The 23,123-nt window shown below is 36.3% G+C and overlaps 1 pseudogene; it reads left to right on the forward strand.

The window, feature by feature from the left end:
• Positions 1–23,123, forward strand: part of LOC103257500 — a 193,988-nt pseudogene that overhangs the window by 38,087 nt on the left and 132,778 nt on the right.

The following is a 23,123-nucleotide window of genomic DNA, read 5'->3' on the forward strand; positions in this document are numbered from 1 at the left end:
AATCCAGGACATAGAAGACAAAAAGACAATACAAAAAAAATCAATGAAACAAAAAGCTGGATCTTCGAAAGGATAAACAAGATCGATGGTCCCCCTAGCTAGACTGACCAAGAAAAAGAAAGAAAAAACCCAAATAAGCGCAATTAGAAACACAAAAGATGAAGTCACATCTGGCCCTGAAGAAATACAAAAGATCATCAGAGACTACTATGTACACTTGTATGGAAACAAACTTGAAAACCTCAAGGAAATGGAGGACTTTCTGTCATCACATAACCTACCTAGGTTGAAACAAGAAGAAATTGAGACCCTAAATAGACCAATAACAATCAAAGAAATTGACTATGTAATAAGAAAACTACCTACATAAAAAAGCCCTGGACCAGATGGCTTTCCAGCAGAATTCTACAAGACATTTAAGGATTCCAATCCTACTGAAGCTATTTCAGGCGATTGAGAAAGATGGAACCCACCCCAAATCATTTTATGAAGCTACCATCACATTGATACCCAAGCCAGGTAAAGATCCAACAAAAAAAGAGAACTACAGGCCAATATCTTTGATAAACATAGACGCTAAAATTCTCAACAAGATCCTAGCAAACCGGCTTCAACAACACATCTCAAAAATCATCCATCATGACCAAGTAGGCTTTATCGCTGGGACGCAAGGCTGGTTCAATATTCGTAAAACAATAAATATAATTAAATACATCAACAGATGTCAAAACAAAAACCACATGATTATATCATTAGATGCAGAAAAAGCTTTTGATAAAATCCAGCCCCTCTTCTTGATAAAAACCCTCGAACATCTAGGCATACAAGGAACATACCTCAAAGTAGTAAAAGCCATCTACAAGAAACCCACAGCCAGCATACTCCCAAATGGACAAAAATTGGAACCATTTCCCCTGAAAACTGGAACAAGACAAGGATGCCCACTCTCACCCCTCCTGTTAAACATAGTATTGGAAGCCCTGGCTAGAGCAATCAGAGAAGAAAAGGCAACCAGGGGTATCCAAATAGGAAAAGAGGAAGTCAAATTATCTCTCTTTGCAGATGAGATGATTGTGTACCTTGAAAACCAAAGAGAATCTGTCAAAAACCTCCTTACACTGATAAAAGCCTTCGGCAAAGTCTCAGGATATAAAATAAATGTGCAAAAGAAAATCACATTTCTTTACACCAATAATAAACAAACAGAAACCCAAATAAACAATTCCATTCACAATAGCCACAAAAAAAATGAAATACCTTGGCATCTTCCTAACCAGGGACATGAAAGACCTTTACAATGAAAACTACAAAACTCTGCTCAAAGAAATCAAAGATGACACAAACAAGTGGAAAAATATCCCATGCTCATGGATTAGAAGAATCAACATTGTGAAGATGTCCGTCTTACCTAAGGCAATCTACAGATTCAATGCAATACCTATCAAATTACCAGCAACATTCTTCTCAGATCTAGAAAAAACAACACAGGAATTCATATGGAAACACAAACGACCAAGAATAGCCAGGAGAATCCTCAGCAAAAAAAAAACAAAGCAGGTGGTATCACATTACCAGACTTCAAACTTTACTATAAAGCTACAATCATCAAAACAGCTTGGTATTGGTATAGGAACAGGCATGTAGATCAATGGAATAGAATTGAGATTCCAGAAGCAAAACCTCAATTTCTCAACCAACTCATCTTCGATAAACCCTCCACCACCTATCACTGGGGAGAGGAGAACCTATTCAGTAAATGGTGCTGGGAAAACTGGCTGACCATATGCAGAAGATTGAAACAGGACCCCATCTATCCCCATACACAAAAATTAACTCCAAATGGATCAGAGACCTAAATGTAAAACCTCAAACCATAAGAACCTTAGAAAATGAAGGACATACCCTCATGGAAATTGGAACTGGCATCCAATTCCTGAACACAACCCGAAACCCACAGGCCATAAGGAATAAGATAGACAAGTGGGACCTCATTTAACGGACAAGCTTCTGCAAAGCCAAAGAAACCATCAAGAGAGCAGGGAGAAGCACAGACTGGGAAAAAGTATTTGCCAACTCCAGGTCTGACAAAGGCTTAACATCTTGGATCTACAAGGAACTCAAATGTGCTGAAAAGAAAAAAATCAAACAACCCCATTATAAAATGGGCAAAAGATATGAACAGACACTTCACAAAGGAAGACATCCAAGCAGCCAACAGACACATGAAGAGATGTTCAACGTCACTAATCATCAGGGAGATGCAAATCAAAACCACACTGAGATACCACCTAACTCCAGTCAGAATGGCAATTATCAACAACTCAAAAAATAACAGCTGCTGGAGGGGTGTGGTGAAAAGGGAACACTTCTACACTGTTGGTGGGAGTGTAAACTAGTGCAACCTCTGTGGAAAGCAGTGTGGTGATTCCTAAAAGCTCTAAACATCAACCTCCCATATGACCCTGCAATCCCCCTACTGGAAATATACTCTGAAGACCTCAAATCACTCTATAAAAAAGATACCTGCACACGAATGTTTATCACAGTATTGTTCACAGTAGCAAGAACCTGGAACCAACCACACTGCCCATCAAAAGGGGACTGGACTAAAAAAATGTGGTACATATGCATGATGTAATACTATGCAGCCATAAAAAAGAACAAAATCATGAATTTCGCAGCAACCTGGATGGAGCTAGAGTCTATAATACTGAGTGACCTCTCACAGAAACAAAGATCTGAGTATCACATGTTCTCACTCATATAGTGAACATTGATCATCCAGCGCACTACCATAAGAAAATGACTGACAGTGGTGGGAAACCATGGGAGGGATGGGACTAATGGTAGTAAACATCTGTCTGGGGACTGGAGACACCGTTATCAACAAGGGGGCCTAAATGAAGCATATTTGTATATCTAACTCTTTAACTGTACCCCACAATATCAAAATAAAAAATATTGATAAAAAAATTTATATATTATGATACTGATCAGGACAGGATTGAATGGGGATCAAATACGGGATTGGCTAATCCTACCAGGAGACCTCAGAAAAGAATGGGTTGAGTATGGAAAGTTGAGAGAGATAGTAGAAAGATTAGAAGAAGAGAGTGAGGTCAAGGGCATCCTTGTCTGAGAGAGTAATAATAGAAAGTTATGGAAACAATGGAATGACACCCTGTGTTCAGAGGATTCCAGGTAATTTAGTGGTATAGAGTTGATTGTGTAAGATGAAGCAAAGTGGGAGATGAGACAAGTTTCAGTGACTTAGTTTTTAGTATGCAAAACAAAAACCTGAGAAATAAAGATTTCCGAGATATCCTAATTCAACTGGCTTGGGAATCTTCTCTTTTATGAAGCAGTTTACCTACTCACCATCAGTGATCATGATGCAAAGATCCATTGGCCACTTTTTAAATTTCAGAGTGAGGAGTAGGGATACATGGAAGAGTTTTAAGCTGGGATAGCACAGACATTTTTCTGTGTTAGATTGTTCACTCTGGAAAAGTCTTAAGATGATACAAGGATGTAAGATTAGAGAAAATTATGTTATTTAGGGAATAGGCTAAAACACTGCAACAGAGAGCACACTATATAGTGGTTTAAAGGTAGAACCAGAGAGTAGAATGGTTGCCAGGGGGCAGGAGGTGAATTAAATGGGGAGATGTTGGTCAAAAGCTATAAACTTTAAATTATAAGACATGTAAGTTCTGGGGATCTAACGTACAGGTTGGTGACTATAGTTAATACTATTTTGTTTACTTCAAATTTGCTAACAGAGTAGACATTGTGTGTCCTTACCACACACAGACATACACAAACACAAAATGGTAGCTAAGTGTCTAATGAATATATTAATTTGATTGTCTATGCAGTCTATACATAAATCATCACATTGTACACATTCAATATGTGTAAGTTTTGTCAGTTATACCTCAATACAGCTGGAAAAATCTTGTTCTATATTTATCAACTCATTATATATGTATATACAAACACAGACATACACATATGTTCTATTTTTTCCCATCACCAACAAGTACCCCAGGAGAACCCAAGGTGTGTTTTTTGTACCCACTAATTGGTTTGGATTTCCACTGTACAGCGCTATGTGAGTTGGCACTTCCTTGTGAGAAGTTACTGGCTCCGATAGTGGCCATTGGTCATTTTTAGTTAACATAGTATTGTTTGAAAGCAAACTACCATGTCATGACATAATGTTTGAATGAAGGTCTAATTGGCTTAAAGCAATCAACTTTCCTTGTATTTTGGCTACAGTGATTATTCAGGTAAGGGCTTTTAAGCCAGCCAGAGTCAATAAAATATGAAGAGAAGTTTGTTGGGACTTCTGAGAAATAAATGTCCTCTTTCTTCCATAAAGACTACCAAAACTATATTTTCTTTCTTTCTGGGTGGTATGGACTGAATCACAGCAGCCATTTTGCTACTCGAGGCTAGAGTCCCTGGGGTGCTCATCAGGGGAAACTGAGAATGAAGCAAAATCTGTGGGAGATAGAGTGGAAAGGCAGACAGGAGACAGACCTTCTATAGAGCGGTTTAAACAGTTATGTCAAAGGTTGCCTAACAATACATTTACTTTATACTTTAGTTTTCTAAACCAATTAAATATCTTATTTTTTCATTTGAATTTTTGATAACTTTTATTTGCAAACATCTGGGCAGTACAATTTCCCTTAATGTGTATAGTAAACAAACATGGTGGCAGTGAAAGTTTCCCTATAGCAGTGCTGGTGAAGTGCCAAGGAATAGAACTTATTTTTTCAGTTGGTATCTCACTCTTGCCCAGGAAGGAGTGTAATGGCACGGTCGTGACTTACACAGCCATGACCTCCTGGGCTCAAGCAATCCTCCCACCTCAACCTCCCAAGTAGCTGGGACTATAGATGTACACTGTGCCAAGCAGAAGGAAGATAATTTTTAACACTTTGTACTAAGATGTCCCCTCTGAGGGGACAACATAAGTCTAGCAAACTACTCCTGTGTTCCCTCTTAGGGGACACAAAGAGATTGCTGTGATTATATAGGACAAACTTTTGCAAGCACTCATTTCAAAATTTGAAGTTTTCCATTCAAATTTCATGAAACAGCAAAGAGATGGAATATATACTGAGCTATACATTAAAAAAAAATCAACTGGCATTAAGTAGAAAGAGAAAAGGTTGAAGTGCTTCCACAGTGGTGCTGACACTTCTTTGTAACAGAAGGTAGTGATAAAGATCATTGGTATGAGAAAGGCAGCTATGGGTATACCCTTTGTATCATATGGCATAACTTAAAAAACTAGATAAACAGGTCACTGTAGCCTTAAAGGAAAGAGACTTTCAAAGTAAAAGGCAGATTGCATTGAAGTATCGAGTGGCACTGATTGAATATATCTATCTGCACTGAGTCAGGAAAGTAAAACTGGAGAAGTAATAGTCTTTTGATAAATTTCATTTTGTGATTTTTGTAGTTTATAATTAGAAATTTTTATCCATTTATTTAGTTTGCAGAACAATGGCAGAACAGACAAAAGTGAGAGGTATAAGCAGCAGTGAAGATGAGTTAGATTTAGACTTTTATACAGAAAAGTTAGAAAAATATTGTACATTCTTAAACAACAGAACTACAAGTGATGGTAATGTAAGAAAACTGATTGACTATTTTGCTCTGTATTTTATTAATGAATTAGTGGATAGTGTAAGAAGAAATAAATTGTCATATAGATGAAAAATAAGGAAAAAAACAGCTATTATGCAAATCAATTTGCATAGGTGGCTTGACATTGACTGACAGGAATTTTTAGCTTTATCACAGTTACCCTAAATATGGGAATATTTAAGTACCACATTTGCAAGCGTGTACTGGTCAACTGCTTTCAATAGTAAAATAGTCTTCTTTTCAGAAACATTTGGTAGAGAAAGCTTTATGCAAATTGAAAGGACATAACATAGAGTCAATATACCCAATAAGCAGACATTTTAACGTTACTTAGCATTGTCATGTTTTTCAGCAGTTTAATTTACCCTCTAATCACTAGCCAAGAACAGAACTGGTTTCTCGGAGGTATTTATTGATAACTGCTTTACAACTCACTCCCCAGCCTCTTTTATAAACAAGTTAACCTAATCAGACCTTATGACACACAGACCCCATCAACATGGCAACTGTCATGTGACTAACCCACCCATCTGCCTGTGGTCCATCGCCTGACATCAGTACCTGTGAATACCTTCCCTCCTTGATGATGTAAAACAGGTCGCCACCCAATCACTTTAACGACCATCCTTCCCCCATCAAAGGGAAAGTTTAAAAAGGATTTGACTTCAAGCAGCTGGCCAACCACCATTACCTTGCTAAGCTTTGGTCTGACCGTGTGGAACCTTGAGCTATGGCTGCTGTGTTTCTTGGCTTTGGCCCCTTCCCCTATCCTGGGGAGGTGAATATCCCCTCTATCTCTCTCTCTCTAATTTACTTTCTAAATAAACTGTATCTTCCAATCTGGCTTCTGTACAATTCTTTGCATCTTTCACATGACAGCGGATCACACAACCCCACCCCTGAGGGTCTGACCTAACATTTTGGAGGCTCCCTGCTGGGATATAGATTTTAACCTAACACAAGTCTTCTGGATGCTTCATTTGAAGACACTTCATCATGCAATAGGACGATCAGAACTCCTATTCAAAAGACCAATAGTTATTTAGAATACATCAATTCAGAATTTTTGCAATATTTCATACCAGACTGGGCAATTTGTGTTGGTGAATCAGTTGTTCACTTAATTAATTAATTAATTAATTAATTAGAGTCAGAGTCTTACTCTGTTACCCAGGCTGGAGTGCAGTGGCACGCTCATGGCCACTGCAACCTCGACCCGCTAGGCTCAGGTGATCCTTCCACCTCAGCTTTCCAAATAGCTGGAACTACAGACATGTGCCACCGTGCCCAGCTAATTTTTTGATTTTTTGTAGAGACGAGGTCTCGCCAATTTACCCAGGCTGGTCTCAAACCAATGGGCTCAGGTAAGCCCCTCACCTCTGCCTCCCAAAGTGCTGGGATTACAGGCTTGAGCCACTGTGCCGGGCCAGTTGTTCAATTTGAAGGGCAGATATCATTTATAACATACAATCCAATTAAGCCTACCAAATGAAGTAAACACATATTTATGCTAGCTGGCTCAAAAACAGGGTATCTTTTTTCAGTACTTTCCTACTGTGATAGAATAACATCCAAATATGTCATTCAACCTGGTCTTCCAGTGAGCACCAGAATTTCATTACATTTATATAAAAAGTTGTTGGAAAAAGTTCCCAGTAATCTATGTGCTAGTAAGAGCTACGAAAGATGAAATGTCATCTTACTGGTACAAAGTCAACCAAAAGGGAATACCAGCACAAATCAGAAAGCCAAAGTTTTTAATGAAAAAAAGAAATACATAGGAAAAATAATCTTTCCTGTCTTACATGGAAGGACAAAAGGAATGTTACAATTCTCAGCACTTGGAATCATGCAGGAATGAAATCGATCACAAGGACATTACATGGTGGAAATATTGTATCAGACAAAAAGCCTGAAATGATTCTAAATTTTATTGCAAACATGAGCAGTGTGAATCGTGCGGATCCATATGCTTCTACATATTGTTTTTTTGTGAAAACCTTTAAAATGGGGGAGGAAATGTTCTTCCAGGGACTAGAATATGTATTATTAATTCCTATATACTGTACTGAGCATCCAAAAAAAAAAGAGAAAACCTTATGTCCCATTTGAAATTTGTCAAGCTTCTGTTTAATCCATTGGGAAGTGGTTTTCAGGAATCATGAGTGTGTCCTTCCACATTGTCTTTAAATAACAGACTGGACAATAAATTACATATTATTAATGTGGGAGGAAGAGAATGAGACTGTTTTGTCTGTTTGCATAGAAAAACACCAGGTGGAAGATGTCAAACAAATCACTATTACACAACATGTATCAGTGAACCTGCAGTGCATGTCGGTGACTTTTTCACACATTATCACACATTAGAAAAATATAAGAGATAACATTTTGATTTTTTTGTCATAAATAAACTCAATGTCCAAAAGTCCACTATAAGCCAAATATAATTACAATAAAATAATTGGTTCCAATCTGTACTATTTAATATGGAGTGATTTGTTTTTCACTATTTTGTAAAAAAAATGTGGCTGAGTTGCTGGTAGGCAATCCTTAAGATGTTTCCAAGTGTGAATGGCTAATGCGTTATTATTTCTAGGTGAACAAAACCCCCTGGTGATTTGGATGGGACAGTTTTTTAGAGTCAATCATCACTCTGTACTCAAAACCACTGTGTCTTCCCAACCACAATTTCTAGGTCTGGTTTATTTGGACTTTTCCACTATTGTGTATTTTGGGGTTCCTGAAATCATTTCATGTAATATGTCGGGCAATCCATCCTTTCCTACTACCTAGTTCCTTTCTGGTCTGTTAGCTTAGGCACTCTGGTTGTGAGAAACACAAAGTAGATTGGTCTGTCTAATGCAAAGATAATTTATTTACAAACCTTTATGTGAAGATCATGAAACTTAAAAAGTGTAGAAAATAATTGGGCCTCAGGAAAGAACTGAAACAGGAACTATAAAGAGCTGTGATGGTTTTCTTTCAATTTCTCTAACCCACTTGCATCTTTTTTTTTTTTTTTTTATTTTGGTCTCCATAAATTTATCAGTGAAATAGGGTCATATTGTACACATATGGCTCACAAGTGCCTCTTTCACAGATGGTGGTGTTGAGAGAGCAGTTCACAGAAAAAAATGGTGGTTATTATGAGGTAGGCTGATGTCAAAGACAGTATCTATTGTAGCTTCTAAGTCATGTTGGTTTGAGATTCAGATATAGTTGAAGCTTTCTTCCCCACCCCACCTCTGACCCCACTACCAGCAAGGTCTTTAGTCCATATAAATCAATCACAGCAAATAGACCCTTGAAAAGCAAGAAGTAATGCTTAATTTCCTGTAACAGATAGTTCAGAATCTCAGGTTCAGCCCAGCTTTGAGGAACTTTGCCACATGGGTATGGTTTCCTTTAGAGAAATATTATAGAATGTTGGCTATTGAGATAGTCTTTTTAAGTGAGTTTGTAAAAAAGCAATAGGACTTCTTTTAAAACACAGAGAATGAGGCTGTAATTTATTTTTCTTATTCCTTAAGTAGCAGGCTATACTGCTCTGTGTGTGTGTGTGTGTGTGTGTGTGTGTGTGTGTGAGAGAGAGAGAGAGAGAGAGAGAGAGAGAGAGACTCCTTTTTGTCTTTGAAACTGGCTAACGTAGCAATGTTAACTATTGACTCCAATTTGATGACTTTATATTTGAGAAAGTATTCTGTTTAGCATACCTTTTCTCTACTTTGTGGACACAGACTACATCCTTTCATAATATAAATGGTTATAAAGTTAGAATTTAAGTATGTGATTTTGTGTGAATATTACTCAACTATTGTTGGAAAAACAACTCTGCATATTATCTGTTGAAAAATCAGCGATACCACTTATGTATGTGAGGAATGGCATTATTCTTTTATCTGTAAATATTATGTTGACCTTAGTTTTCTGAATTTGTAGATTTATAAATGTCTTATTTTTGTGGAATCTAGAACTGTACAAACTCATAATAGCTAAAATACTTAGTATTCTTCTGAATTTTTTTCATTTTAATGACTACCATCAATATGTACTTTTATAGGACAATGCCTGCATTTCATAAAGTCAAAAAGATAAATCTTTAAATTATGGTGATACAATATCAAGAGAAGACTTTGTAAAAATTTAAATACAATAACCACAAATGCTTTTTCAAATGGTTCGTTGAACTAGTTTTTTATGTCTTCAACAATATACTCTTCCTTGACATATTTAAATATATCTCATTAATTTTGAGCTAAGACAGCATCTTAAGTTTATTACAAAATACTGGATGTACAAGTAAGAGAAAGTGAAGGAGATGAATACTTTCATGAAGACCTTTTATGCCAAGCACTGTGTTAGTTACTTACAGTGTACTTGGAGACAAGCCCAAGGTGGTTCTTATCCTATTGGAGCTTATGGTGTTGGGAGAGAAACAGTATCAATCAAGTACACATAAGCAAATGTTTAGGAAAGTGGAGGATGCGGGATCATATTAGGGACTAGTGGGCAGCCTTTAGTCCAGTCAGAATCGACAGAAGTTAGAAGGAATTAATCTTACAACTGTTGAACAGGTTTTGGTACAACAGCTTTCAGTGAGTTGAGCTGACTTATGATTATTTCTTATAGTTATTAGGATCCAAATGCAATGCAATCCAAATTGCTCATGAAGTAGCTATCTTGCTAGAGTTAAGGAGACAACCAAATGGTAGCCCAGATGTTTATAAAGGCTTTTTGAATGTGGTGACTTCCCCTAAACACAGCTGATCTTTCCCTTCTTAAAACACTTGCAGGAAACCACACTTTTCCTTAACCACCCTTTTTATTTTTATTTATTCATTTATTTATTTATTTAAATTTATTTATTTATCATAAAGATGTGAGGTACAATTCAGGGTTAGGTATACAAACATTGATCATGCAGGTACCCTTGTTGATGAGGTATGCCCCTCCCTCCCCTGGCAGTTTCCTTCAACTGCCAGTCCCACCGCCCCCTCCCCTGGCAGTTTTCCACTACTGCCAATTGCTTTCTCATAGCATTATAATCGTTCAAGGTCACCTTATGAGTGAGAACATATGGAACTCAGTTCTTTGTTTCTGTGATAAATCACTGAGTATGATCGACTCCAAATCCATCCAATTTGCTGCAAAGTCCATATATTTGTCCTTCTTTATGGCTGCATAATATTCCATTGTGTATATGTACCACATTTTTTTAATCCAGTCCAACTTCGATGGGCAACATGGTTGGTTCCATGTTTTTGCTATTGTGAATAGAACTGCAACAAACATATGTGTGCAGGTATCTTTTTTGTAGATAATTCGAATTCCTCTGGGTATATTCTCAATAGGAATTGCTGGGTCATATGGAAGGTCGATTTCTAGTTCTTTCAGAAATCGCCACACTGTCTTCCAAAGAGGTTGTACTAGTCTGCATTCCCACCAGCAGTGTAGAAGCGTTCCTTTTTCTCCACATCCTCACCAGCATCTGTTGTTGTTTGTTTTATTAATGATGGCCATTCTTACAGAGGTTAGGTGGTATCTCAATGAACCACCTTTTTTTTAATTTTAACTTTATTGGCTGCTTCTTCTCATATGCTATTTTAAAGGATTCCTCCTCTGCTCTGATTCATATTGGCATGCCTTAGGTTTTGTCTTGTCCAGTGGTTGTCAACCAGGGTGATTATATCCAAGGCAGACATTTAGCACATCTGGTGTGTGTGTGTGTGTGTGTGTACATGCTAGTGGCATCTAATGGGCAGAATTCAGGATTCTTACTGGGTACAGGACAGTTCCCTTATAAAAAAGAATTACCTAGCCCCAAGTACCAGTAGTGCTGAGATTGAGAACGCTTCTAATCTTCATTAACTAAATTCATGTGTGTCATCTGGGGTTATTGTCTCATGTCTTATTTCTTGAAAAAGGGTCATATTATACTGATTCTTAATATGTCTAGTAATTTTAGATTGTCTTCCAGACACTGTATGTTATTTAGTTGTGACTCTGAGTTCTATTGTATTCCTCCAAAGAGTATTGTTTAGCCCACCAACCTGTGTTGTGGCATTTTGTTATGGTAGCCCAAGCAGGCTTATACAGTATCTGTGTTCCTGGTAGTTATCTGACCACTTCTTTGCTATCTGGTAGATAGGATGCTTTAGTTATTCTGTCAGTTGACTTATTTCTTGCCTCAGAAGAATGAGCCATTTCTTCAGGAAGCAGTGATTTCTTCTTAAGAGAAATGGTATTTCAAGACCATCATCTGTGCATGAGAGATGCTTTTTGCTATTTAATCAATCATTTTTTCTAGGTCTTTTCAGTGAAAATAGGAATTATATACTTTTTAAGGATGAAATTCATCATGAGTTTATATTAATATTTTGAATTCAAATTCAGGATTACAGAATTTTACTTAACTTCTTTATTCCGTCTTTCTTTTACACTGTTTTCTTTTACATCTAATGTTCAAGGAAACAGAATAAAATTAGAGAATAGAGTTTGAACATTCCATAATTACTTATTTTTTTTGAAGTATGACACAGCAGTTTCAGAATAACAGGAAACATAGTTTTTAGTATTTATCCTGTTTTTTCTTTAAAGGCTTACATTATCTGTATCCCTCTTTAATATTTGTTGCTACTATCTTTCAAATGCTTTTTATTTTTTCAAAATTTTTATTTTTCATCTTTCATTTCTCTTAAGACATTACTTTTGTATGGTTGACTCTTGTGTTCCTTTCTACTAAGTCTTTGTTTAGAGTTATTTTCTTTCATCTTTAGTTCTTTCCTAAGTACTATCACCTCATGTCTGAGTTTTTCTAATTCTGATTTATGTTGTTCTTTTATGTCTTGTGTCATTGTCTTTCAGCTTGCTTTGAAATTGTACATTTCTGTTCTTCTTTTTTTTAGGATGTGTTTTTGGCATGGTGTCTGTGGGATGTTTTTCTGTTTCTTATTCTCTTTTTTTATTATAATAACTGTGTGAAATTTGACCTTGGTATTTTTTGTTGTTCACTTTGTGTGAAGTTAATGTTTTCCTGAACATTTAGATTGAGGCAGACTTCAGAATAGCTTTTCTAACTTTGCCAAGCTTTCTTTTTGGCCATTTTTATGTAACATTTATAAATAAGGCTGCTTGTTTTATGAGATCTCCTGGATTTATTTCTTTTCCTACTTTGGTCTAGACTTTGTGTCTCCTGAATCCCTATTCTGTTCAATTTTTATTCCACTTATAGAAATTTCTGTGTGGGGTTCTGTCCTGAAGAGGAGCCCTGCTAGATTTGTCTGAGAGTTTGAGGAGTCAAGACCGCTCTTGTTTATTTATTCTTTTCTGTCATGGGTCTGTTGTACACATTCAATAATTAAGAGGGCAAAACTCTACCAATCTCAGCGGGCATAGTAGTGCCTGCTTATGGGGGTTATGTTCCAAGACCCTAGTGGATGCCTGAAACCTTGGATTGTACCAAACATGATTGCTACCAATCAGAACATGTTTATGTTTCCCACTCACAAATTTAATGTCTTTTCCATCTTAGCCAAGGACTTATCATGTATTGTGGTCATAACTTTTACAGTCTGAGGTGCAGCAGCAAAGCTAGCATGCATTTATTTTCCTTCTTTACAGTTTCACAGATAGATCTGTTCTTATGTACATCTTTGCAGACTCAGCCTACAATTTTTTTCTTTGCTTAGTAAATTGAATTTTCATCTTTTTCTTAAAGCACTTTAAAATTCTCTTTGACATATCCAAATTGCTAGCATCACTAGTCTTCTGTCTTGAGGTGATGATGAAGTAAAATAAAGGCTACTTGAAAACAAGCAATGCAATGCTGAGACAGTAGATCTGACAACCAAGAGTGCTGATAAGTGATAAATGTGTAGGGAGCATAGACAGCCAGAACTTCTGAACAAAGGGATGCTTCATACCCCAGGCAAGATAGAGCAGAGAGCCATAAGATTTTATTACACTACTCAGAAAAGCAAGCAGTGTAAAGGTTATTTATTTCTGGAATTTCCCATTCAATATTTGCAGACTGCAACCAACCATGATAACTAAAACCTCTGAAAGTGAAATCATGGATCAGGGAGGACTACTGTATTCTCAAATTGGTCTGCTTGCTTTCTTGTGAATTCTACTATTTTGGGAGATTTTCCTGTTGTAAAGTGCTCCTTTCTTTTCCCTTCTTAATCTCAGGGGCTACATGTGCAGGTTAATTATATGGGTGTGTTGTATGATGGTGAGGTTTGGCTTCTATTGAGCCTATCTCCCAAATAGTGAGCATGGTACCCAATACTTAGTTTTTCAACTCTTTCTCCCTCACCTCACTTCCCCCCTTTAGAAGTCACCAGTGTCTGTTGTTTTTGTCTTTATGTCTTGTGTGTATCCAAGGTTTAGCTTCCATTTATAAGTGAGAACGTGTGCTGTTTGGTTTTTTCCTGCTTTAATTTGCTTAAAATAATAACCTCCAGTTGCATCCGTGTTGCTGCAAAGGACATGATTTTGTTCCTTTTTGTGACTATGTAGTATTCCTTGGTGTATATGTACCACATTTTCTTTATCTACTTCGCCATTCATGGGCGTCTAGATTGGATCCATGATTTTGCTATTGTGAATAAGGCAGTAAACATTTGGGTGCAAGTGTCTTTTTGGTATAATGATTTATGTTCCTTTATGGATATACCCAGTAATGCGATTGCTGGGTTGAGTGGTAATTCTATTTTTAGTTCTTTGAGGAATCTCCAAACAGTTTTCCACAGAGGCTGACCTAGTTTATACTCCCACTAGCAGTATATGAGCATTTACTTTTGTCCACAACCTCACCAACATGTGTTGGTTTTTGACTTATTCATAGTAGCCATTCTATTAGATGGTATCTCATTGTGGTTTTGAATTACATTTCTCTGATGATTAGTGATGTTGAGCATTTTTTCATGTTTGTTGACCACTTACATGTTTTCTTTTGAGAAGTGTCTGTTCATGTCCTTTGCCCACTTTTTAATGGGGTTATTTGTTTTTGTTGATTTATTTAAGTTCCTTATAGAGTCTGGATGCACAGTTTGCAAATATTTTCTTCCATTCAATAGCTTGTCTATTTGCTCTGTTGGTAGCTTCCTTTGCTGTAAAGAAACTCTTTAATCAGGTCTTACTTGACAATTTTTTTTTCTGCATTTACTTTTAAGGATGCAGTCATAAATACATTGCCTAGCCAATGTCCAGAGAAGTGTTTCCTAGGTTTTATTCTAGAATTTTTATGACTGAAGTCGCACAGTTAAGTCTTCAAAACACTTTGACTTAACTTTTATACATGGTGAGAGGTAAGGATCCATTTTCATTCTTCTACATATGACTAACCAGTCTTTCTAGCGCCATTTATTGACTGGACTATCCTTTCCCAATTGTTTATTTTCATTGACTTTGTTTAAAGATCAGTTGGTTGTAGGTGATTGGCTTCATTTCTGTGTTCTCTATTTTACTCTATTAGTCTATGTGTCTGCTTTTATAACAGTACCATAATGTTTTGGTTACTGTAAACTCTGTAGTAGTTTGAAGTCTGGTAATGTGACAAAAGTCTGTGGTTTTTTTGTTTTCCTTTGGAGTGCTTTGGCTATTCGGGTTCTTTTTGTTTCTTCCATTACTTTTTTCTTCTACCTCTTGCCCTGTCTGATGCTGTGAAGATCTTGCGACTGTTGCTAGTTTCTCCCCAATCTGTTTGTATTGTGAAGTTTGTGGGGGTTATCATATCATCTTTTAAAAAAGTTTGTTCTAGTTCTATCTGGTTTTATGTAGGGATTTGGAGATAGTGAAAACTATGCTGCTCCTGCCACCATCTTTTCAGAATGCCTCCTGGTATTCCTGTATTAACATATTAAAAATATACAAGCAGGCAGATGTCTATAGCAGTTTCTTATGCTAGGGAACAGAAAGCAAGACAAGTTAATCAATGCTACTGCTTCTGAGTGAGAAACCAAGACATGCTCCTACATTCTGGTTGAAGTTTCCTTTGGTGAGGAGCCTACTGTTTTAATTTTAGGGTTTTTTTGGATTTTAGTACTTTATTTCTTGTGGAGTTTGATTTTACTGGTTAGAGCTTGGGCTGTGTACTCTTGCTGTTTCATAGCGTTCTGGGATTCATGCCATGTGTCCTGAAGCCAGGTTTTGAAATCTTTTAAAGGTACTTCTTGTTACCTTGTGGTATTCTGTTTGGGTTTGCTCTAACTTTGCTTCCTTATGATGTCTGTTCTATTTATAATATGAGAACTCCGCCTGGGCTTTTTATCAGCCAGCATCTTATTATGTTCTTTGTATTCTACTGTGAACTAAAGTAAGGTATGGATCTTTTCCCTGAGGATTTTGTTTAGTTCATCTTGTCTGTCTTTTGGACTGATATAGTAAGCAAGGGAACTGGTTTCTTGCCAACTCTTTTTCCTCTCCACAATGATCCTAGCTTTAAGTTACTTAAACATTACTTGTAGGTGATACTGATGAAAAAGTGCCAATTGGAGAGAATTCAGTCTTTGAATTATAGTCCTGATTTGGTTTGAAACTTGGTTTTATGTTATCACTTAAACTTCCAAGATTCTAAATGAAAGTCTGAATTAATCAATGCAGACCCTCATAAACATGAAGAATCAATGAATTTCTATGCATTCTTGCTCAGAGTCACAGAGACATGATGGTTTCTCGCCTACATTATGTTTATGGCGGCAGTTGAGGCAATTTGTAACACCTTTTTAAGTGTACCGTCCACCATTTAAAATTGGCCAAAGAGGCAAAGGCAAATCTGTAACTTTATATTTCAGGCTATTTTGTTTTGAATAAGAACTCTTTGGGTAGTTCCCAATATAAAATTTACTTTCTGGAAATTTACCAAGCAGATACCTTCTTTCAAATTAGGGATAAAAACAGCTAATTATCTCTGTAAACAATCCACTGAAAGATTTAAGATGGGTTTTTCTCTCAGTAAAGTGATGGTGAAGGACATAACTTAGGAATTAGTTTGCCCGTTTCCAAAAACCAGCTCTACTGTTTTGTAGTATGTAACACTAGACGGTTTTCAAGTCTCATCATGCCTCCGTTTCCTCATATATAAACTGTGGCAGTAATGACACCTTTATCATGAGTTTGGTGTGATAATTAAATGAGATAATGCACATACACAGCAGATCCTTAACTATTGGTTTAATGAGTAAAAATGGAGTGTTTATGATGCATTTGGTATTGCATCGAGTAACTGAGATGCAATAATGTGCAAAAGTCCTCCAGGTGAATGCTACAGTATTGATGGGGGACTAATTAATTAATCACATTAAAGAATATAAAATTGAAACCAGGATAAGTGCAATAGGATAAGTGCAATAGAAAGTAATGTGGCCCTCCAAGAACATGTAATAAGGTTTGGGCTGTCTAGGGAGCTAAGGAAAATTTCCCTTGGGAAGACTGAATAAAGATCTAAAATAAAACAAAACAAAACATGTGTGAGTGAGCACAGGCAGGGCAAGAGTATTTCAGACAGAGGGAAGAGGGTGAAAAATGACTCTGTGGCAAGAGGAAGCCTGGTGAACATGGGACACTGAAGTAAGTAAGGCCTGAGTATGAAGGGAAGAGTACAATGGTGAACTTTCTTGGAAACGAGGCTAGAGAAGGAGGGAGGAATGGAGAGGTCACCACTTGGGGGGCCTTCACTGGTCATGTTTAGGAGTGTGGTCTACCAAAACAGTGTTAGATATTTGAATTCTAATGCGATATTTGCAGTGATGTTATTATTGTTATCCTTTCTATTCCCCAGCAGTCTTTCCTACACTATGTTTATGTACTTTAATATTTATTCATCCCCCCAATCTTTATTATTGTTTTTCCCCGAACGCTAATTCCTCAATCCTTCCATTTAGGAATAAAGCTGAGAAGATAGCATTGTTTTATTTCAGTCGGTTTTACTGTTTGAAGTAGAATTTGCTCTTGTATAACTTAACATTTCATGTAATATGCATCTTTGGTAAATTTTCTTGAATATGATCATATAGCTAAAAAAGTACTTTTATTGGTAGGAATTGTCTCTATAGAGTGAGTAAAATTTTGGATGCTGGGTTTGGGCCCATGGGGCCTTCGATTGCCTATCATATCACTGTTGCAGAGTGAGATTCCACAAGAGGCACAAGTACAATGGGAGCTGAGAAATCCAGGTGATGATGTTTGACCTTTATGTGATGTACAAAATTCAGTTTCTTTTCCTTTTTTTTCAAAATTCAGTTTCATTTTCTCATGAAAAACAATTGTTTTAACCCATGTAATTCTCGGTAACATATGTAGATCACCAAATTTTTGCTGAATTGATAAAATAAGCAAAAAAATATAACTTTTTCTGATTTAGCTCTGTGCTTACAGAATAGTTCATTTTTTCCTGTTGAGTGGATATACTTAGTATTTGATCAAGAAGTTAATAAAATAAGCAGAGTTCATGGTTTAGAATGTTTTGTTCATGGTTGTGCTAGTGGATGGTAGACAAACTTCCTTATGGCAAGTGCTCTGAAAAGTCAATCCCTCTCATAGAATATGAACTCTTTGTGTGCAGCCCTGATCATGCCTGATGTGTAACATGTAATGCTTGTTAAATAGACAGGTAATCATTCTGGAAAATATTATATGTGTTCCAGGACCTGATCTTCAGGTTTGCGTATCGAAAAAGCCTACATGTTGCACCAGGAAGATGGAGGAGAGATATCAAATTGCAGCACGTCAAGATGTTCAGCGGGTGCTTCAAACATCCAGTTCTACATTAAAGTTTCTAATATCTCGAAATGCAGCTGCTTTTCAAGGTAAATGTATCTTGAGTTCTGAAACTAAGGGCCAGCCTTGTTATGTAATTTACCTATGATAGTAAAATTGATGAATTAGGTTGCATTTATTTCCTTGTATTTACATATTATTCATGTAGAAAATGAGGTTTTAGCTATTTCTGACCCTCAAAACTTGTTTTTGAGGTCATCTTTGGCATATAAATTGAGTTGAACTCAGGAAGCTATTATATATATTTGTGAAATGATTCTTGAAAATATATGCTCCTACAGGATTCTTGAGGTCCTCCAATATTATGATCCATGGTTTTACTTTAATTTGAACAGACATAATTACTAGATTTCATGAAAAAAATTCTGTAACATACAATCTCATTGCTTTTAACTGGGTAATTATAGATTCATTTAAAAAATAAGATTTTGAGAAATACTTGTCTCAATTTCCCCCCTGCAATCTCATGTGGTCTTCATAAAAACAGCAGTGAAATATATCAAAGTGCATATACGTCTGATAAATAGTAAAATAGGAAATATTAATTGGATGCTTAAGGATCAGCTAAGACCAGAACTCTACTTTAATTCAAACAGCACGTTCAGAAATAAAATTAATGGGTTATAAAATTACAAGGTACACTGGAAAAATGGATGATCTTTTTCTTATTTTAGTCATATCTTCTATAACTTTCCTTATTACTATAATAAAATAGCTTAATTTATATTTCCCTTTATAAAACAGCTGTGTATGACTAGAATGAAAATATCTAGATTACAGTGCTTTTGAAACAAATTTATTGCTTTTGTTCAATGCAGAATATAACTTTTGTTAGTATTCCTTTTTAATAAGTATATTAATAATCTTAAATAATTTGCTTTGTTGACATAATATAACTAAACCACAGAACTGGTTAATTTTTAAAACTACAGTTATTAAACAAAGGAAATACAATAAATCAGGATAAAATTTAAGTTGAGTTAAAATGTAGTTTATGTTGATTTTTGTAGAAACCATGAAATGTCAGATTTTAAGGTGTTATTAATTTAGCAACTTTTTTAGTTGACTTAGAAAACAACTTTACTTCTGTTATGGGATGTATCCATGTAAAGTTGTTAGAGGAGAATTTATTGACATGCCTTTTCAACAAAGATTTGTGATTTGAACTGGCTAATTAGAAAGATTTAACACCCCACAGAAAGTTATATGGTGACTATTACTCATGAAGATGATGATGTGTACAATATGGAATATATATTTTAGAGGTAAACAGGCAGTAATAGATAAATTGAGCAGAACAAGGAGTTTGCAGTTACTGGTCATATGCTTGAAAAGGTGATCAGGACTCACACTGAAGAAAAAACATCAACTTGAGTTTGAGAGAATCATTAAAGATTCTTTTACTGATACATATTATTTTACATATTAATGGGGTACAAATGATATTTTGTTTGCATAGAATGTCTAATCAAGTCAATTTATTTGAGGTAATTATTACTTGGAGTATTTATCATTTGTATATGTTGGGAACATTTTCAAATCCTCTTTTCTAGCTCTTTTTCTCTTATTTATTTATTTATTTTTGAGTCAGAGTCTCACTCTATCACCAAGGCTGGTGGAGTGCAGTGAAACAATAACAGCTCACCTCAGCCTCAATATCTCTTAGACTCAGGCAATCCTTCTGCCTCAGCCTCCTGAGTGACTGGAACTACAGATGCGTGTCACCAGGCCAGTTGATTTTTCTGATTTTTTTTTTTTTTTTTAGTAGAGACAGTGTCTTCCTATGTTGCCTAAAGTGGTCTGGAGCTCCTAGGCTCAAATGATTCTCCCACCTTGACCTCCCAAAGTGCTGGAATTACAGGCGTGAGCTACTGTGCCCAGCCACACTACTTGAAATATACATTCCATGTTGTTAACTATAGTCATTCTACTCTGATATTGAACAGTAGAACTTATACCTTTTATCTAACTGTGTTTGTTTCCATAAACTTACCTGTCTTCATCCTCCCTCTAAAGCTTTTGAAAGAGGGAAGCTTCATTATGATTTCTCATCTTTTAATGTTAAAACTACATCTATCTAGGTAAGAATACATGACTGAAGATGATCAAGGCAAATCTAACCTACCTTTTCAGAGAGCAATATTAATGCTACAGGAGAAATGAAGTGCCAAGAGTTACTAATACATTGGCACTCGATGTTACTTGGACATTGTCTTCTGTCTTCAAAGATACTGTAACAGACTTTTCACTTATTGTGTCAATTGATTAAGATAGAGCACATGCCGGGCTCGGTGGCTCAGCCTGTAATCCCGCGCCTTTGGGAGGCTGGGATGAGTGGATTGCCTGAGCCCGCGGGTTCGAGACCCCCCTGGGCAGCGAGGGGGGGTATCATCTCTACAATAAATAAAAAAATCAGCCGGGCGGTAGCGCATGCCTGTAATTCCGGCTGCTGGGAAGGCTGAGGCGGAAGGATCATCGGAGCACAGCAGGTCAGAGCACAGCAGGTCAAGCAGGTCTTGTATTTTATGGCATATGCTTTTGGGGATTTGATCAAGAATTGGCTGCCTACTCCAATGTGCAGAAGAGTGTTTTCCTGCATCTTCTTCTAAGATTCTTATAGTTTGAGATTTTAAGTTTTGGTCTTTGATCCATTTAGAGTTGATTTTTGTGTATGGTGATAGGTAGGGGTCTTGTTTTAATCTTCTACATGTGGTCAGGCAGTTTTCCGAGCACGATTTACTGAATAAGTTCTCCTCTCCCAAGTAGTTATTACTGGTGACTTTGCCAAAGTTGAGTTAGTTGAGAGATTGAGTTTTTGCTTCTGGAATCTCTGTCCTGTACCATTAGTCTATATGGCAGTACCAGACTGTTTTGATAATTGTAGCCTTATAGTAAAATTTAAAGTCTGGAAGTGTGATATCTCCCATTTCGTTCCTTTTGCTGAGGATTTTTTTTTGCTATTCTTGCTCTTTTTTGTTTCCATATGAATTTCTGTACTGTCTTTTCCAGGTATGAGAAGAATGATGTTGGTAATTTGATGGGTATTGTGTTGAATCTGTAGATTGCCTTGGGTAGAATGGACATCTTGACAGTATTTATTCTTTCAATCCATGAGCACAGGATGTTTTTCCATTTGTTTGTATCTTCTTTGATACAGGGTTTTATAGTTCTTGTTATAAAGGTCTTTCACTGCTCTGGTTAGGTAGATGCCAAGAAGAATCCAGATTACCAAAATAAAGCTGCAACTGCAGGGCATAGCATATAAAAATATCATAGAAAAAATCAACAAGGCAAAAATCTGGTTCTTTGAAAGGATAAATAAGATTGATGGACCCCCTAGCCAGGCTGACTAAGAAAAAGAGAGAAAAAACCCAAATAAATGTAATTAGAAACACAAAAAGTGAAGTTACAACTGACCCCAGAGAAATTCAAAAGATTATCAGAGATTACCATGCACACCTGTATGGAAATAAACTTGAAAATCTAAAGGAAAAGGAGAACTTTCTGACATCGCACAACCTTCCACAGTTGAAACAAGAAGAAAACTAAACCCTAAACAGACCAATAACAATACAGGAAATCGACTTCATCATAAGAAAGCTACCCACAAAAAAAAAAAAAGCCCTGGACCAAATGGTTTTCCAGTTGAATTCTACAAAACATACAAGGGAGAGGCTGACACAATCTTATCCAGTGTATTCCGGCAAATTGAGAAAGATGGAACTCTCCAATTGGGAAAGATGGATGCTAACATCACACTTATGTCCAAACCTGGCAAAGACCCAACAAGGAAAGAAAGTTATAGGCCAATCTCCTTGATGAACATAGGCAAAAAAAATTCTCAATAAGATTCTAGCAATCAGATCAACAACATATCTCAAGAATCATCCACCATGACTAAATAGGCTTCATTCCTAGGATGCAGGGCCAGCTCAACATCCACAAGACCATAAACATAATTCAGTACATTAACAGATGCAAAAACAAGAACCACATGATTATATCATTAGACATAGAAGAAGCTTTTGACAAAATCTAGCATCCTTTCGTGATAAAAACTGTTGAACACCTTGGCATGGAAGAACTATTTCTTAAAGTAGTACGAGCTGTCTATGAAAACCCCACAGCGAGCATACTGCTTAATGGACAGAAGTTGGAAGCATTTCTCCAGAAGATGAGAACAAGATAAGGCTGCTCACTGTCACCCCTCTTATTCAACATAGTGCTGGAAGTCCTAGTTAAAGCAGTCAGGCAAGAGACCTCCTTGCACTGATAAATGACTTCAGTAAAGTTTCAGGGTACAAAATCAATGTGCAAAAGACAGTTACATTTTTATACACCAGCAACAAGTAAGCGCTGAACCAAATAAAAAGCATAATCCCATTCACAATAGCCACAAAAAGGAAATATTTTAATACATATTTTATTTGTATATTAAAGTATGGTGTGATTCATGAAGTAACAGGTGAAATTGATGGAGATTATATGTCATCTACTTAAAGAAAGCAACTCTTATCCACCGTTCAGATTTGTCAGTTTTTAAGTCTCTATTCAAATAAGTTAATGAAATTTAGTTTAGTTTTGTAACTTAATACTATATAAAAATTTCACCATCACTTACGAAAATAAAATGAAGAATTATTTTGGAGGATGCTACTAGCAGCTTGTATCTTGTT

This window comes from Carlito syrichta, unplaced genomic scaffold (genome assembly GCF_000164805.1).
Source record: "Carlito syrichta isolate Samal-C Ts95f unplaced genomic scaffold, Tarsius_syrichta-2.0.1 Scaffold301775, whole genome shotgun sequence".
Lineage (NCBI taxonomy): Eukaryota > Metazoa > Chordata > Mammalia > Primates > Tarsiidae > Carlito > Carlito syrichta.